Source organism: Ambystoma mexicanum, chromosome 3q (genome assembly GCF_040938575.1).
Source record: "Ambystoma mexicanum isolate Mex_15411 chromosome 3q, UKY_AmexF1_1, whole genome shotgun sequence".
Classification (NCBI taxonomy): domain Eukaryota; kingdom Metazoa; phylum Chordata; class Amphibia; order Caudata; family Ambystomatidae; genus Ambystoma; species Ambystoma mexicanum.
This window is the reverse complement of record NC_090926.1, coordinates 1,112,417,298-1,112,436,042: the sequence shown is the minus strand read 5'-3', so window position 1 is coordinate 1,112,436,042 and position 18,745 is coordinate 1,112,417,298. Positions and strand designations below refer to the sequence as shown.

At 42.5% G+C, this 18,745-nt stretch overlaps 1 non-coding gene across 1 annotated transcript; it reads right to left on the bottom strand.

Moving 5' to 3' along the window:
• Positions 1-11,147: 11,147 nt before the first annotated feature.
• On the bottom strand, positions 11,148-11,310 carry LOC138448146 (U1 spliceosomal RNA). The gene has a single exon (XR_011259999.1). It is a non-coding gene; the product is annotated as a U1 spliceosomal RNA (small nuclear RNA).
• Positions 11,311-18,745: the final 7,435 nt, after the last annotated feature.

Sequence of the window (18,745 nt, the reverse complement as noted above, 5' to 3'; positions counted from 1 at the left end):
AGCTTTAGTACAGAACGAAGATGTGTCCATTAAATGTGTTAAGTCACAGGCATCCCTTTGGGTAGCCTTCATCTTGGTGGTAGGTCGAAGCAGGTGCACTCTTCTAAGGGTGGGGCTCCCCCCCTATCAATTTGACTCTCTACCATTAAATAACTGTTTGAGGCTATTTTAAACCCAAACCAAGCTCCAGCGTCTTTGTTGCCTATGAGCCTAGTTATTTATGTCCCCAAATGTCTGTGCATGCATATGCTATTTGTTATAGTTGGACATTAAGGGTGTCCAGGCCAGGAGGAATGCGTCCAATATACACGCCCTCTTAGAAGCCACTGAAAAGGCCACCCCTAGCATCACCGAAACATAGTTCACTGACAAAGGTTCCTCTGGCCTTGATAGCCTCCTCTATTCAGATGACAAGATTTATATCTCATTTGAAATCCCATACATACATACATTTATATTAACATAGAGAAACAAGCCCTGTAGGAGAAATAACCTTCATCAGCTCTTAAAGTTTGCATTGCTCTCCCACTTGACCAAGCTTCAGACGTCTAAAGAATATCTCAAGAGAGGAGTTCGGAATTTGCGTTAGCTGTCCTACAAATCCATGAAAAATAACCCAAATCGTCATTTTGGGCCCTTTGCTACCATGCCATATGAACACCATTTGTGCGTTTTTAACCCTCCGATGAAATGTGAGGTAAATATATATTTTTGTTATCAATGTTTATCCGGATTTATTTTTTATTGATTTATATGCTTACATAGCGCCGACAGCCCTCAGGCATCAGGGTGCAATAACATAAAACATGCAACTAGGACAAGACTAAGACAACTGAGTTAACCGGCTCTCCAACGCTCAATGGCATATTTATTTGAACAGGTTGGTTTTGAGGTGCTTCCTAAAGGTTCTGTAGTTAGGTTCAAGGCGGGGGGAGTTTGGCAGCATGTGCAAATGCTGAGCTGCCCGCACTGGGAAGGATCTATCAGAGCCCCTCACTCGGCTGAACGAGGGCACTTGTATCCTGCCGTGAGCTTCTGACCTCAATGACCGATTCGGTGTGTATGTTTTGATCTTTTTCTTAAGGTACGCTGGCGCCGAGTTATGCAAGCACCTGTGGATTAGGGTCAAAGATTTAAAGAGAATCCTGTCTTCTATCCTAAGCCAGTGCAGAGCTTTCCTTCCTTCAGATACATGATCTCTTTTATTAATCCCTTTGATGATGCATACTGCATTATTCTCCATAATCTGGCATTGCTCTAAGCCTATCTTTGAGGTCCCAAGCAACAATGAGTTGCCATAGTCCAAGTGGGACAAAATGATGGCCCTGGCAATGGTGGTGGCGTTCTTCTCACTTAAGAGAGGTTGGATGGCTCTCAATAGGCAAAGATAATAACAGTTGTTTTAATGTAAGTAATTCACCTGGGCCTCTGCCCTCAAAGATGCCTCCATCATCATCCCAAGGGTTTTAACCTGAGAAGCCACTTGAATGCTTATATCTTTAATATGGAAGAACTCATATTCTGCTTCTAACGTAGCTCTTGCCTGATAGGTGACAAAAATCATCAGCTCTGTCTTTTTGCTATTTAGGCACATCCAATGGCCCACTATCCACTTTTCTATAATGCCATATACTGCCGAGATTTTAGCACTGTCTGAGAGATGGTCTCTGTCCAGCTCCAGCACCAGCTGGGTGTCGTCAGCGTAATTGGTAAATAATACGCCAACACTTTCTAGTAGATTGCACAGACATTTCATATAAAGATCAAAAAGTAAAGGAGAGAGACTAGCTCCCTTTGGAACCCCGAAACCTATGAGGGCAGCGTTGGAGAACATTTCCCCCCCAAATGGACTTTTGCTTTGCAGTCCACCAAAATGATATCAGCCATGCCAATGCAACAGTGGAGCACCCCGCCATTTTGGCCAGGACCTCCAGTAATAATTGATGGTCAACCAGATCATAGGCTGCACTAAGGTCCAAGAGAATACGTAGCCCTGGCTTGCCCTTATCGAGAATGGCTTCCATACTTGTCTGCATGTCTAGCATGGCCATCTCCATGCTGTGTACAGCACGGAAGCCCAATTGCTGCTCATGGAGGATATTATTGGCTTAAACATGAGATTGGCATTGGCTGGTTGCTATCTTATCCATAACTTTAAGAATAAAGTTAGAATTGGTTATTAGGCGCAAGTTACCAGGGTCCTTCAGGTCTAAACCTGGCTTCTTAACCAAGGACGTAATAGTAACTTCCTTAATGCATTGAGGTACTATGCCATCTTGGAAAGATGAATTGACTATTTTAGTCAAGACTGGGGAAAACAGTTCCTTGTTTTCCAATATAACTTTGGGTGGGATTATGTTTTTAGAACACGAGGAAGGTTTCATGTTGGCCAACACTTTGACCATCTCGTCTTCTGAGATGGGATGAAAATTAAAACTCACTAATTCTGTCTGTCTTGGTTCTACATCGAATAAGGATGAGTCCATATTAGATTCTTCTATGGCCATGATTATGGAATCTCTATCTTTCTGAATTTTGTCTGCAAAAGCCCTTTGCACTAATTCACAGTCCAATGGAACATAGGGGGAGGACAGAGCCTTCGGTTTTCTAAAGAGTTAAGGATGCTGAAAAGTTTACTTGTAGAGTTGGGGGCGGCTTCTATCAACTCATTATAGTAGTTAGATTTCACCTCTCTGATACTCTTTCTATATTTCAGATAAATGCAATTTCAAAGTTCTTTGTTTGCTAGCGAGGGTTTTTTCTGCCACTTCCTTTTCCAGGCTTCATTTCTCGATCTTAAGCTTACGGAGCTCACTGTTGAAAAAATTACGGTTATTATTATTGTTCCTGACCAGTTTCAATTTAAGAGGTGCGTGCTGATCCACCAATTGTAAAATTTGGTCTGAGTATTGCTTAAGCATTTTTTCACAACAGTCACCAACTTGAAAATTGTCAACGATCTGTTTTAAACAAGGTTCCAATTGGGCAGGCCCTAGATTTTTAAAGTTTCTGCTTAGAACCTTTACATGAGGACTATTAATTTGTTTGGTGAGGTCGTTCAGATGTACCTCAAAAGTGACCGTAAAATGGTCAGACCAAATACACGGCAAGGTCGCCATGTTCTAGGTAATGAGGTTTTGCGTTACAATCCAGTCTAACTGGTTTCCTTTAGCCATCGTAAACATCCATTAAACGCACACACAATAAATACAAGCAGAAAAGCAAAAAAGAAAAAGACCATTCCGTCACAAATATAAAACATCAATATTAAAAACATCATTATCACACAGAAAAGATAAAACTTTACATTTCAGGTGCAAAGATGCATAGTACATATCCAGAAGCATAAAAGGTCTGCTTCATAATTGAGCCAAAATACCCTTTCTCTGATACATCGCTCTTTTCAAGAAAGATAAAAGTGCCCAATCGGTCAATGCTGAGTATAGTATTTTGTTTTCCAACTCATAAAATTCCCTATAATAATATCATTTGGCTGAGCTGTTTGCAAGAAGCTGATATTTCTTTATAACACCACCTCCTCGTTAACTTTTAAGATATCATTCCATATGACTGTACTTGGCAGATAGTGAGGGACTACGTTTTGCACCACTAAAATGTAATCTTGCATAGTTTATTGGTTGCTATGTTATTTGGCTATTATGCACATTTTGAAATTCCTGGAATCACACTCGTAAGGTACCATTCCTAGTCAGCGTACTTCACTTACAGAGATGGAGTACACTTGGACCTCCAAAAAATAAACCTATAGAATTTGATGTATTAACATTCTCTTGTGATGATATAGCACCCAAGGTTGCAAATGTCATTTCATTCTTCTAGAGGTGACCCGACAGAGGTATACACAGCTTAACATATTGCTAATAAGATGCAGTTACGACTCGACCACAAAGACAACCCTGGCAACCTGAAACTCTTGCAAAATGAAATCTTGCTCAAGCTATATAACTCGAGTCAGTCATTTAAGTTGTTGGGCATGTCACATAGTATAGTCACCTACTGATAACTCCATTGGTAGTTTCCTCATTCGACTGTTCAACCTTTGGGGTACAAGCACATATTTCAGTCCAGAAATATTGTGACATGTACAATACAATTCAACACAATGTAAATGGGATTGTCGACAATCTTCATTATAGCCAATATGCTATTTATGTATTATTATGTGGTAATTGGCTCGGACCGTAAATGTATGTGCCCAAAGATTAACACAATAGTTTGCAATGCATTTAGGACCATTATAAAAATGTGTATTGCTTATGTGTATGCCACTTTATCAATTGTACCACAATGCAGGTTTTTCCCCTATTTCCAGATAATTGTTGCAAGCAGTACACCACAAAGTGTTCTCCAGGGCAGACAGAGCTAACTTTTCTTTGCCTTGTTGCTATAATTTTGTGTAGATGATGGGCTGCTGCAGGCTCTGTGCAGACCCTAATATAGCATACATGCTCCTGAAAATGTCCTGATTACTTACCAGTAATCTTCATTACTCAGAGTAATGAAGATTATCGACAACTAAGCACAGCATTTGCTCCACGTACCTCTTCCTCATCCCAGTACTTACCTTTGAGGTGTACCCAAGCATTATCATGTGGAAATGTCCTAATGAGACACACAATGACAAAAAATGCTGCTGCATCCCTTCACCACTTTATTACCAAAGCAAGTCAATCAGACCATGCCAACAGACACCCAAAAACACCCATCCCTGTGGTTATCCACATATAGTCTATAATGCTGAATAAACATGCTCTGATGAGCCCAAGTGGCTGCCCTACATATCTCCTGTAGTGAAACTTTAGAAGGAGGCAGCCATTCTTGTACTGCAATGACCCTGCACATGTTCCAGTAGGAGCAATCCCACAGCCACATAGGCCATTGAATAACCAGTCCAGATCCAATGACTGATGGACACCACTGCAGGCTTTACACCCACCACAGCTGAACCAAAAGTTACCCAAGAGTCTGTTTGTTTTTCTTCCATTCTAGAAAGATATTCTAGGACCGTTCCCCGCATATCGCTGGAGTGCCATGTCTCTTCATCTGGTGTTCATGGGTCCTGAAAGAAACCAGATATAACCACGTCTTGACAAGTGTGAAACGTGGATGCCACCTTAGGGACAAATTTAGAACCACACTGTAAAACATGACAGCTTCTGGAAGAACTCAAAGAAAGGTGAAAAGGGAGGGTTGAAACCCACCCCGGCTCCCTGTCCCACCAGACACCAAGTGCATTGCCAGACAGTAAACCCAGCCACATTTCTGCCAGACGTCCTTCAGCCTAGGCACTGAGCTCATGACTGCACAAAGAACATAGAGCAATCAATTGAGACACGCAAGATGGATGAAGATGCACCTGAGAGGGGAGACATGCTGTGTATTGATGGTCCATCAACTATTGATCAAACAGATGGGATCAGAAGGACTGGAACTGCTGTAGTAAGGCTGAAGGAGGACTAGACAAGTGAGGTGGTTGTGAGTGCATGGTTACCATCTCATTACTCAGGACAAGCAGCAGAGCTGGTTACCCTCATATTGGCGCTAGAGCACAGTGTAGAGAAAAGTGTGATGATCTATTCCGACAGTACTTACATCACATCAACAGTACATTCAGGATTGGCGCGATGGCTGAGGAGGGGGTTCAGAAGGGCAGATGGGATCCCAGTACAGCATGCACTCTTGTTAGGCAAACAGATCAATGTGATTGCATACCCAAGGGAGCTAGCACTAGTGAAATGCCAGGCCTATACAAAAGGGGAAGACACCATCTCAAGGGGCAATGAGGCAGCGGACTAGGAGGCAAAATGCACAGCGTACTTTGGGGAGCTGTGGGAACTGAAAGAGAGACCCAATGCCCCAGGAGCAGTGAGAAACAGGGTGATTAGGGAAGGCTACAACAACATACCAGAGAGACAAATCATGGAATTACAGGGAACGGCACCACAGGAGGAGTGAGCACTATAGATAAAATGAGGACGCTCCATGTCCCCAACAGACACCCTATAGCGACAAAACAACACAGGAAAGGTGGTCATGCCACTTGCTTTGTTGAAAACAGCACTGGCACAATTGCATTATCCAACACACAAAGGGAAATAGGTCATTGCTGTAAGCATAGGAGAATTATGGTTTGGCCCAAATCTGAATAAACATGTAGCCAACTTCATTAGTAACTGCTTGACTTGTCAGCGGTTCGCAGCAAGACATACTCTCAGTGTTGCGAGAGGAGCCATACCTCGACCTGAAGGCCCATTCCTGCATTTCCACGTGGATGTGGATTCCAAGTGTGTCAAGGATACTGCTACATGATAGTGGTTCTCTGCCCATTCTCCGTATGGATAGAGGCTGGACCCTGTTCACATACTGACACCCTCTGGTCCAGGAAGTATTCCCAAAATGAGGCATCTGTGAGGTCCTGCGGTCTGACAATGGCCCTCACTTTGCTAATGAAATGTTTCAGCGCATCACAACTCTGCTAGGAATCAAACAGAAATTTGCCTGTGCATACCACCCAAGAGTAATTGGGGTGTGTGAACACCTCAATTGCCTCCTAAAGGAGTGCATTGCCCAAACCCAGCAGAGCATCAAGAAAAACTGACTTCACTGTTTGCCTCTGGCACTCTTTGAATAGAGCAACAAGCCAGGATCCGACCACCATTTAACGGCCCACAAAGTGGTGACAGGACAGCGCATGCATCTTCCCCTGGCTCCTCCCACTAGAGCATTGAAGGGCTGTGAATAAACACAATTAACAAGTATGTAAGTCTTGCGCTCCAATATTAGTTTATTGGTGATTCAATAATTTATTCTGATTTTTACTAATTTTTACTTTTCTTTTCTTGATTTTTCAAAATTGAATTTGTACATTGAGTTAGATTCCTTGATATACGATGCACATTTTGCAATTTACAATTCATTGGTATAAGTTCCTTGAAGAATTAGTGAGCATTAATATTTCATCTTCATTGACATATATTCTTTCAGTGTAACAAATTAAGAAGATTCATTTTCTCTCATGAACATTCGTGATTCTTCTCGGAATCCCTCTACACGCGTTTCCCCATTAATCTTAATGGTTCCTCATGAGGGTTTATGTTAGTTTATGCTCTAAACATGTCGGAAAAAGAGACAAAATTATAGTATGTATGTTATATAATTTGTATATATGCATATAATGCATTTCCAAAATAACATATTTGTGCCTTTAAGCTAAGCGTTTATGATGTTAAATACACTTACTTTTTTATTTCCTTATGTTGTATTAACTGCTGCACTATTGTGTGGCGAAAATTGAATTTGTTGTTAAACACTCGTTTTTTTCTCCTTTTCCAATTCTGATGGATACCTAATTTTAAAGTAAATATATATGTTGTGTGAACGTAATCTTGTAGATTCTTATTGTCCAATAACACTTCAAAATAACAGAGCTTTTATCACCTTATTTTCTTGTTGGGTTGCACATTCACGTCCTTTCGGTTACACTATGTAAAGCATCGGCACAGTAACCGATTGCAGATTCAAGATGGCCACTATTTAAACATTTTTTTAAATTACAAGAAGTGTCCCATTTCTGTGTCTGAATTTAATCCTGTATTGCAACAGTCCATAAGGCATACTCAAGTAGCCTCTCACTGCCTTAATGGTTTTTCTTTATTTCCACCACTTGCTGGAGTATCTATATGTTCCAGTCCAAAGAACTTGATGTCATTGATTTGATCGAGTTGAAAATGCTGACCTGGAGGGTATATGGAGTCTATTTTTTATCGTCCTTAAATGTTCAGGGATTCTTAGTTTGAGTAGGCGTATTGTACTTCCAATGTACATTTTTGAGCATGAGCATTTGATGGCATAAACAACAAATTTAGTATTGCAATTTATGAAGTCTTTCAGCATTTGTTCTTGGCCGTTTGGCATCATAATCTTGGTTTTTCCATTGTTCGAGTATGGGCATATGGTTCAATTGCCACATTTGTAATTGCCTATTAGATTGATCAATTGCCATAACCTAATTTTACCTTTAGTCTTCTTGTTTTTCTCAAAATGTGAAAGGCACAAGATTTGTTTCAGATTTTGTGCTCTACCTTAGGTGATACATGGAGAGTCTTCCAAATAAGGGGCTTAGTCTGCATCTAATGATAGAAGGTACCAATGTCTTTTTAATTTTAAGTTGATTGGCTTCCAAACTGTATGTTGTGATAAACCTCAATTTGTGGTTTCCAATATTTGGTTCTTGTTTTGATTTATTTTGTAACAGTTCCGTCCTAGTTATGTACTTGGTTTTATTGTATGCTTTTGTTAGATGCTTGTTGGTGTAACCCCTTTGTTTGAATTTTCTTATTGCTAATGATATGTGTTTCTCAAATTCCTCTTCTTGAGTGCAGTTGCGCTTAATACTCAGAAACTCCCCATAGGGTATATTGTGCGTTATGTGTTTAGGATTATCTATCACTCTTCCCCAGTATGTCACTTGATTTTCTTGTGTAAAGAAAAGATGTTGCCATGCATGTTGAAGTTCATAGGCACCCATGTAGAGGTTTGCATAGAAGGAGCGAACTTGGCACCCATTGCGGTTCATGCTTTTGTCTAAACATTTCTTGATTGAACAGAAATATGTTGTTTGTTAGCGTGTAGTTGAGCATCTCACATATCACATCATTTTGTGATAAATAAGAAATTGATCTTGTTTTAAGAAATTGTTGCATTGTTTCTATCCCTTTGTTATGCATTATGCTTGTATATAAGGAGGTGACGTCAAACGTCACTAATCTGTAGTCTCGTTCCCAATTTATCAGCTCCAACTGCTGTATTACATGTTTTGTGTCTTTTTTTTAAAAAAAAAGGAGGCTACTCCTGTTGCCAATGGTTGCAGATGTTTATCAATGTACTTGGATATTGGTTCTGTTATGGAGCCTATGCCATTTATTATTGGTCTGCTTGTTGGTAATGAATCATATGTTTTATGTATCTAGGGCAAAGAATATATACTCGCAAGGAGTGGATGAGGATTTTTCATGTAGTCATATTCTTCATTTGGAAGTAGTCCTTCTTCATGCCAGTATGTGCTCATATGTTTCCATTCTTGTATGAGACTGGGCAAAGGGTTTTCTTTTAGTTTTTCATAACATGTGCCATTTTGATGTAATCTTTGGTGTTTAAAAGTACTATTTTACCACCTTTATCGGCTTGTTTAACTGTGATGGTATCATCCTTACTTAGTTATTTGATTAGTATTCTCTCCAAGAATGTGAGGTTTTGTTTGATTAATGTTAGTTTTTCTTTGGCTAAGTATTTTCACTGTAGATCTCGTAGAACAGCCTTTTGGAAAAAAATCTGCCATATTATCAAATGATAGTTGTGGGTAGAAAGTTGATTTACGTTTCAATGTTGTCAATTATGACAGTCCCGTATTTAGATTAAGATCTGATGCAAATGTTTCCAGTGTGCACGTTTCTCCCAATTCTTGAATGTTGAGTAGATCTACTGTGTCTATTGAGTGTGAAATGGTCAATTCAGATGAAGTCACAATTTCTTCTGTTGGCTTTTTGTAGCTTGTGGATGCAAAAAATCAATTTAATTTTAGACTTCTGCTGAATTTGTGTACATCAAGATGTGTTTGGAAATAATCCATGCGATTTGCCGTGCTGAAGGTTAAGCCTTTGTTAAGAGCAGATGTTAATTTCAAAAGAGCACTGTTTGTCTGATAAGTTTAATACTAGATTTTCTTTTGGTGATAGTTTTTGGATCTTGTCAATACACCTTGTTTTGTTGTGTTGTCTAGCGATGCTGCCCCTCCCCCTGCAGCCCCTTTTGTAAGGCCACCATTTGTGGTGGTATGGTATTTTGTGTGGTTGAACGGCTTTGATTCTGGGACGACTGATATAAGGAGTAGGTTCTCAATTGTCTGTACTCTTTGTATTCTTCTAAAAAAGAATAGGTGGAAATCTACTTCTGATGTTGTTTCATATGTTGTTTGTGGGGTTTCTCCTTCACTTACTGTTTCTGCTTCCGACGATGGTGGCGATACTCTAGGTCAGGCTTGTCCAACCTTTTTGAATGTGGGGCCGAAGCATTAACTTTTTGTCACCCAGCGGGCCGGCGAGCCAAAAGTCAACAACCTCACTCAAAGCAGTATATTAAAAAGCGATAGTGCGTGATCATTGACACAAAAGCATCACAGGCAGTGATAGCCATGCAGTCCCAAAGATAGCTTTTGGTGTCAGGGGCAGTGATCAAAGGTTAGTTGCTTGTGATTTCTTTCAGTGTGTATGTGATAATATTTTTCTGAAATAGTGGGGGCAACCGAGAGTAGCGCAGCGTGGGAGCTATAAGGATCTAGGGAGTTTTTTTTTCTTCATATATGAGGTTGAACCAGTGCAGTTTATAGCAGAAAAAGTGACCAAAAAGCCATAAGTTTACAATCAGTTCTAAAAGGGAACATGAAAATTCCATGTAACCAACAGCAGACAAGAACATTTTACAGCACAACACATGTTAATGATCAATGTGTCCACAGTGTAAGACAGCACTGCCACTGATGTAACACATTGTCATGATGGTTGTGCCCAAAAAATGCCTCTGTAGCAACATGTCTATGCTCGCTGATCCCAATGTAGGCCAGCATTGTCCTGTGCAAAGCATGATTGCCACAAGACCAGGGGCTCTGTATGCAACAAGCCTACTCACACACGTCACTTTTTCATTCTTTCACCAATACATCAGGGCTGTGGACCCCTGAGCTGCTCAGAGCTGGCCTTCTTGACTTCAGCAAAAGAAACTCAGCTACAAGACCAGGGGCTCTGTGTGCAAACAACCTGACTCGCACACGTGACGTTTTCTTTCTTTCATCAATAGATCCAGGCTGTGGACCCCTGAGCTGCTCAGGACTGGCCCTCTTGACTGCAGCAAAAGAAACTCTGCTACAAGACCAGGGGCTTTGTGTACAAACAACCTGACTCGCACACGTATCTTTTTCTTTCTTTCACCAATACATCAGGGCTGTGGACCCCTGAGCTGTTCAGGGCTGGCCCTCTTGACTGCAGCAAAATAAACTCTGTTACAAGACCAGGGGCTTTGTGTGCAACCAACCTACTCACACACGTCACTTTTTCTTTCTTTCACCAAAACATCAGGGGAAAGCGCAAACGCAGTACCCCACTACCAGAAATAATGCAGTCGAGTATCCTGCATTTGGCACATCGCAGGGGTCAGCAAATCCGATGTGCAATGGATGAGCCTCACCATTGGAGATCTGCCTTTCTGATCACAGATTCTCCACTGCCAAGTAAGTATGAGTTGCAAGCAAGAGGGCAGGGATTGGGCCTGTTCTGGAAGCCCCACTAAGCGAGGGTGAGAAGAAAGGCACTGACCCAGCCCCAGCCCTCCCAGAACCCACGACCCCCACAACGCGGTTAATTTATTTATTTATGCAATGTTTGTCGATACAGGTACCCAACAAACATTGGATAAATAAATATATCTTCCAGGTCCACGTATCTGACAAACATTTCTTAAATAAATAAATTAACCAAGGGGTCACCAGGTGCAGTTACTGTCCTCAGCCACGACCCGGTTAATTTATTTATGTATGCAATATTTGTCAGATACAGGTACCCGACAAACATTGCATAAATAATGAAATCTGCCGGGTCCACATTTTTTTTTCCCGCTGCGCAGAGCATGAAATATACAGGCAGCAAGCAGTGATTTTGACTCGCCGAGAAGTATATGGCAGCAGTATCTCAGAGGCTCAAATGCACCAGAACTAGTCCTCTGCACCGTGATGCTTGGCTGGACTGCAGGCTCTCCCTTGGGCTCGGCTACAAAGTGTGAAGGTGGCACTGTGTGCCCTTCACTCCACCCACACACATTACGTGTTATGATTTCCTTTGGCTGAGAAACAGCCAATGGAAATACTGTTACCATGCAAGGCATTTTTTAAAATTTTATTTCCACTACTATGTCGTGCCTTGTATGGTAAAAGTATTTCTATTGGTTGTTCCTCAGCCAATGGAAATCATAATGTGTGGACTAACGAAACAACAACACATATAAACCTAATCCTTTGTCTGTGCTCCTGAGTCTCGCGGGACACATAAAATGGCTTGGAGGGCTTCATTTTGGCCGCGGGCCGTATGTTGGACAACCCTGCTCTAGATGGGGACTGGTTGATTTGTTAGCCTGTTTTGTCTATTTAGTGGTTTTCTTTGAAATGTATACTCTTTTAAATTTGTCGTCCATTTTGTCTCTATGGAATTTCTGTTGCTTTTTGATTTGTAGTTCTTGCTCATATTTTGCTAAGTAGTCATCCATGATCTTATGATTTTGAAAATGTTGCTTCCGGTATGTTTAGTTGTTCTATTGCTTTCTTGATTGTTTCAATTTCTTTAATCAGCGTGTCATGTGCTTTTTTGGTGTTGATAATAATTCTGTGGATCATTTCTTTGTAGGTCGTAACTAACAACTCTTCCCAATCCTTTAGATCCTCAATATCGTTTTCCTCAAAGGATGGGAATATACAGATCCTGAGGTATTTTACCGACTTGTAAATATTTTTCTAGAGTGCTGACTTTCCACCATCGGAGAGAATATTGCAGATGTATTAGGACAAGAAATGTTTGAATATATACATTCCTTGGTTTCTAGCACTTCTTTTATCTCTCACCATATAGAGCGGATACATGCCAGGCCTGAAGACAATGAAGCCACATATTCGATGATACAGAAAAAAACATTGGTCCCACTCATTCAATAAAGGTGGGGGACCTGGTCCTTCTAAAAACGTTCTGCGTAGATGGAACTCATCTAGATTCTCTGGCCCCCATGTGGTTGAAGCAATCACTGATAGGGCTGTGCGGCTCGAGGGGAAAATGATGTGGAACCACATCCAGGACTTCAAGCTCCACAAATCAGTGGCCTCGCCCGGCAACAGAGTAACAGTGATCAACAGGGCCAATGTTGAGGATCTTGAACTACAAGTGCGTGCAGATCTTACAGATTTAGGGAGGTCTGGCCATAGTATGGTCTGATGATCCCAAGAAGCTGAAGTAGCGACTGGAACTTTCGTGCACATTGACAGCTGAAACACTGTGTTTGTTTTCTCTTTTCTTCTGCACATGCAGGTTGATGCAAATGTTGTATAGAGAATTGTCCTAATGTTATCTCCCACTGACCACCCAGAAGCATTGTCCAACCAATTTGTACTCTATATAAGGAGACCCACACAATTCAGAGCCTGATCCCCTGAAATATACTTCCTCGTAGTCATAGAGTCTCTGGCCCAAGCATACCCACAACTTGAACAAAGTGCTTACCCGTTCTACCCACACTCAGAGATCCCTCGATAAGGAAAGTCTGGGAGGAGGTCTTTGCATTTGCTATTAGAGACTACCTAGTCCGCGGAGCTTGAGGGCACTGACAAATACTAACACAGTAACACATTTCTTCAATTTTCAGGTGGGCAACTTTATCATCTCATCAGCTGCAAGGATCAAGCAGCATAAGTGGTGATGTTGGAAACAATAAAATGCGGTTTAACTTTGGGGTGTTTGCTGATTTCCATTGGGGTGCTGGGCATTATAGTCTGGCAGCTCTACTTTGCTATGAGCGCTACCGCTGTATCCACTACTAACATTCCCCCAAGACACTCTGTATCTGGCAGCTCTGTATTCATTCTAGTGCCAGGGTGCCTTTGGGTGTTTGTGTGCTCTATAAATATGTCTAATGTAACATAACATAACACAACACAACATAACATTACATAACATATAAATATGTCTAACATAAAACTGCTGATAAGGTAAGGAGAGGTAAGCGCAGTGTTGATGCAGACATTAATGGTGTTGATATGTATCTCACAGACACAGCACGAGTCACAAACAGCATGTGGTACAAACACATGTCCAAAGTTGGTAAGGACACCACCAGAGAGAGCTGTTATGCCTGTTCCTTAATCCCATACACCATGAGTGCTTCTAGAACATTCATTGTAACTGAAATACCTGCAGCCAAAGCACAGTGCTTGATGGACCTCACAATGGTCCAAACACGAGGCCGATTCCAAGGGAACACAGACCCTTATGATGGATGTCCATTGGGACCTTCCCATATGCAGATAGTTACATCAGGACACTAGACATGATGAACAACTACTGGCAGCTTAATGAAGGGTTGCAGTACATAACGGATGGGCCAGAGAAAGGAGAAACAAAGACTATCACACTGAAGGAATTGCCATGCCCCTGAACAACAGTAAAGGAGCTAGGAGGAGAGTCCAGTTGCTGGGAGGGACCACAGATATTGATCTGTGGACGTGTATACACTAACGATGGTTGGGAAGATGAAGTGGTGGGAAGTAAGGCTCTGGCCTTAGCCAAATCACCTGTGATCAAGATGCAAGAAGAGAATGGCAAGTGCCTGAAGGAATGGGACTGAAGGGCAAAATTACTGACCTGGGTGGAGAACGAAGCTGGACCTATCCAAATAATTTCCCTGAAGACACCAGCTCTGTGCTACCAGCACAATGGCGATGTGGAAGTTGGGGAGGATGTGGGATGCAAGACGATCAAGATTATCCCGGCAATGGGAGCAGGAACGGCTGTGCTGATGGATCACTATTGGGGATGCAGGTCTAAAGCATATGAGAAACTGCCATCTGACTGGGGAGGGGTATGGTCCCTAGTAAACATGAACATGCCTTCATTGGTGGTACCCAAGAAAGATGGAAAGCTTGACGACTTTCCGAAGATGGTAAACAACAAACAGAAGAAGAGGTCACTAGAGACAGCACCACCTGTCCAAAGGGAGAAGGTTGACAAGAAAACAAGATTGAGCGGAGTAAAATGAGGGGGGAATTACTTCTCAGGCAAATCATAGGCAGCATTGGACGAAGTACCAGCAGAACACAGACTGTTTAGCAGAACACAAATGTTCTTCGCATTACTCATACCAGGAGTACAGAAATATACAAATGCCAAGTGGTTACAGATCACTCGTTGGGAGTCGATGATAACAATAAACTCAACACTAAATGGATTCAATGTCATAAAGGAAGAGCTCAAAGAAATAAGATTGGTGGCACTGCAGAATAGGTACATTCTGGATCTCCTTACAGCAATGGAAAGAGGAGTTGTGCAAAAATAGGGAGTTCATGTCACACGTGCATTCCTGCTAACGATGAAGACAATGGAACTCTCTCAGATGCAGTTGTACAATTGGCACAAATGCATGCAAAGATGGAGGACGAAGCACGTGGAGCGGGAAAGGGCAAGAGCTAGCTAGCATATCTATGGTCATGGATGCCATCATGGCTGTCTGATGGACTGAAGGTGATAGCTTGAGCAGGAGTGCTGGGAGCTACATCAGTATGCAGAGTGAAATATATGCATTGGAAGGTGAAAGAAAACAGCAGAATAAGCAATGGGAATGCAGATCTTGATGGATGTGAACATAGGTGGAGCAATGGATGAAATTGTGAGAGAAAGAGACAGACCAAGGGAGAAAATCTCAATGTGTGTCTTGTTCCTGACAAGAACAATTTAGTTGAACAACCCCCGTGACTCAAGGAAGAAAGCGGGGAGATGGGTTTGGTGCAACCCCGAATGAGTGTGCTGTTACATGTACTGGTCCTTTGATGATCACACAAACTATTATGGACATCTCAGAGGAGTAACGAAGATATGGCGCCCCAGAGAAGATGAGTGGTTCTTTTGAGATGTGGTTGACAAGTCGACCAGAGGAGGGACAGAAGAGGGAGGGTCGAAACTCACCCCGGCTCTCTGTCCCACCGGACACACGGCCCAGAAGAAAGAAACCATGATCGATCGTACCATTTCAGACCGATTACCAGTGCTTCTATAATAGACAAGTACGTTGAGAGGTACCCACTCAGCCAACCCTAAAGCCCAGGAGCAGTGCAAACATTGCCCAGAGTGGATGAGGAGTCCCAGGATTTAATTAAGGATACTTCCATTGACAGTCTCGACTAAAGCATAAAGCACCAAGAAGCCATGCATAACGTCATTAGAGACACCATGACACAGCAGTGTTAGACATTAAGCACACGTGCCATCTGCACATCAGGACACAACCACGCACCGAATACACAACGAACACATGCGTACAGTTCTATAAGTCAGAGGACAGGTACATATACATACTGTCTTCATGTTTATTTTGTTGCCATTAGCATGCCGCCAGCAACGCAGAAACTGCAAGAGGCAAAAGATCCTGTGCCAAAGCTTGCAGGTGCTTATATACAAATAAACCTATGGAACTGCAGGAGCACCTTAGGGACCGGACAGAGCCATAAACAACTAACCTATGGATACTATAGAATAGCACAATAAAGAATCCTTGTTATAGCTTAGGAAAATCAAAACAGGCCACAGACACTGGAGCTGAACGGAGCGAATTAAGGCTGCCCAGAGGAGCGAGAGAGTGAGACAGGGCCTGCTGCCAAGGCCACCAAGATACAAGTGACATTCCGTTCCCTGAACTACAGTAACACAGGTTGGAGTAAATGTGAATAATTATTCATAATTCAGGCTAATTCAGAGCTGCGGAGCTCGAAACACGGTCTCTGGACACATGACCCAGCCAACCCAAAGATGAACCAAAACTAGCAGCTGGGAAAGCGGATCAGTCTCACACAGCCAGACAATGGCTTGCAACAAAGTTGTTACAGAAGAAGCCGAGTGTTGCATGATGAGTACGAGCACTCCCATATTCTTTGGTGGTGCACACATTTTACAATGCAGACACATAGTTGTTCTTATTACCTTGAAAAGGTACACTTCAAACTGAGAACCTTCATGACCAGTCACATTATTTTCTGAAGGGTTTCCATCTTGAATCATTCTCCATTCACATATTTGTTCAGGGCTTTTAGATCCAAGATCAGTCTGAATTTCCCAAAGGGTTTGGGGACCCAGAACACCTGACCCAGTTGAACCTAAGGAACACTCAGTATTGCGCTCTTTTCCATAAACTCCCACGTGGCATTGGACATGACTCTCCTCTTGATCCACTTCTTTGGAATAGGAGTTAGGGACATGAGAGACTGAACAGGCGGAGGTAAAAACTCTATGAGATAGCCTCCTTGGACCAGCTTGAGAACCCAAGCATCTGAAGACCACTTGTGCCAAACTGGAAAAAGGTTCCAGAGTCTTCTACCCACCTGCCTGCCGTAGTCATCAGGACTTCTGGAATTGACCAGCAGGTTGTGTTGCCCCTTTACTTGACTGAAAGACTTGTGTCCGTATTAGATGAATGAGCATCGGACTTGAAACCAGATGACTGTGGCTGGATGTTGAGGTTTTCCATGTTAGTTTGTCAGCAGGTTTGTCCGCATGAAATATGTTATGGCCTTTTTCTACTAAACAGTATCTGTAAGCCTATTCCCTTCAAACCAAATCTTCAAGGCTGTATGTTTTTGGGACCCGTCTGTCTTCCAGACACTTAGATGAATGTGGCATCTGGCTAGGATGCCGGCCCCATCACCATGGCTGATCCCTGCACACGATCATGAGATAAGTCCGAAAAGAGCTCTGCCTCCTTCTGCAGTTCTGTCAGGATAGGTGTACAGTCTGATCCTTCTTTCCTAAAACCTCCCAGAGCAGTTTCAGAAGCGTAAGACTGGCCAGGATGTCATCACTCTCTATTGTATCTGAGAGGAAGGACTCCATGCCTTTCACTTGATCCAACTTTGTCATAAAGTGAGGCATCGAAATGTGCTCTTGGGCCTTCCGATCCTTCAGGATCTTATCTTTTATGTCTGAAATCAACAGAGGAACGCATCTTGGGAGTTTGTTTGCATTGTCTGATCTTGGGGTTGACTGATCTTTCCTGGTCCTGAGACCTCACTACCTCCAACTCTCTCTTCCTAAACATCTCCCTTCTTTGTCTGCTCATCCACCTCCAACTCTCTGAGGGTCAGTTGCTTTTCCAAACAGAGAGTTGGGGGCAGATCTCTATCCTCTGCCGTGGCCTTCCTCTAGAACAACCTCCCTGCCTCTCTCAAACTTGAGCAGAACCACCTCTGGTTCCGAAGCAACTCAAGATCTTCCTCTTCGCATACGATTCCTCTCTTCCTTTCCCCTGCTGATGTCCCAACTGCTCCACGCACTGATGACCTGGCCACCCTCTGAACTTGAGCCCAGGCTCCTGCATGTCCAGTTGCACCTCGCACTACCTCTTGGCTCCCCCAGCAATTGTGGTCTGTATCTGCAACCCTACAGTAGCTTCTCTCTGCACTTATGAGCCACCCCTTGGCTGCACTTTCTGATTTACCTGCACTGACCCATCCGCTGGCTGCAGTTTTGAGTTACCTGCACCCCATGCCCCCCCGGTACTTCTCCCCTTCCCATTCCCTGCACTTGCGCTATCTGAATGACTGAAGGCCTAGTAATATTGTTGTTTTGTCCTCCCTCTGTTTCCCAATCCTTGTCTTGTCACGCCTAGAAACACTTGTGTACAGTAACGTTATAAATGCCTTATCATATCATACCATGCTATCCTAGACCTGGTAGAATATGGTCTCCACTTCCTCTCTATTCAGATATTTCCCTTTCATCCGCTGAGATCCTCTGAGACCCTGGTGAGAAAGAGGAAGCTGGAACCAACATGGAAGAAGATGAAAATGGAGTGTCTCCAGAAGGGGACATTTTTCAAGGGGGAAAGGGGTCGTTTCCAGGTAACCTCCTTATGTAAACGTACAGGAATATTTTTC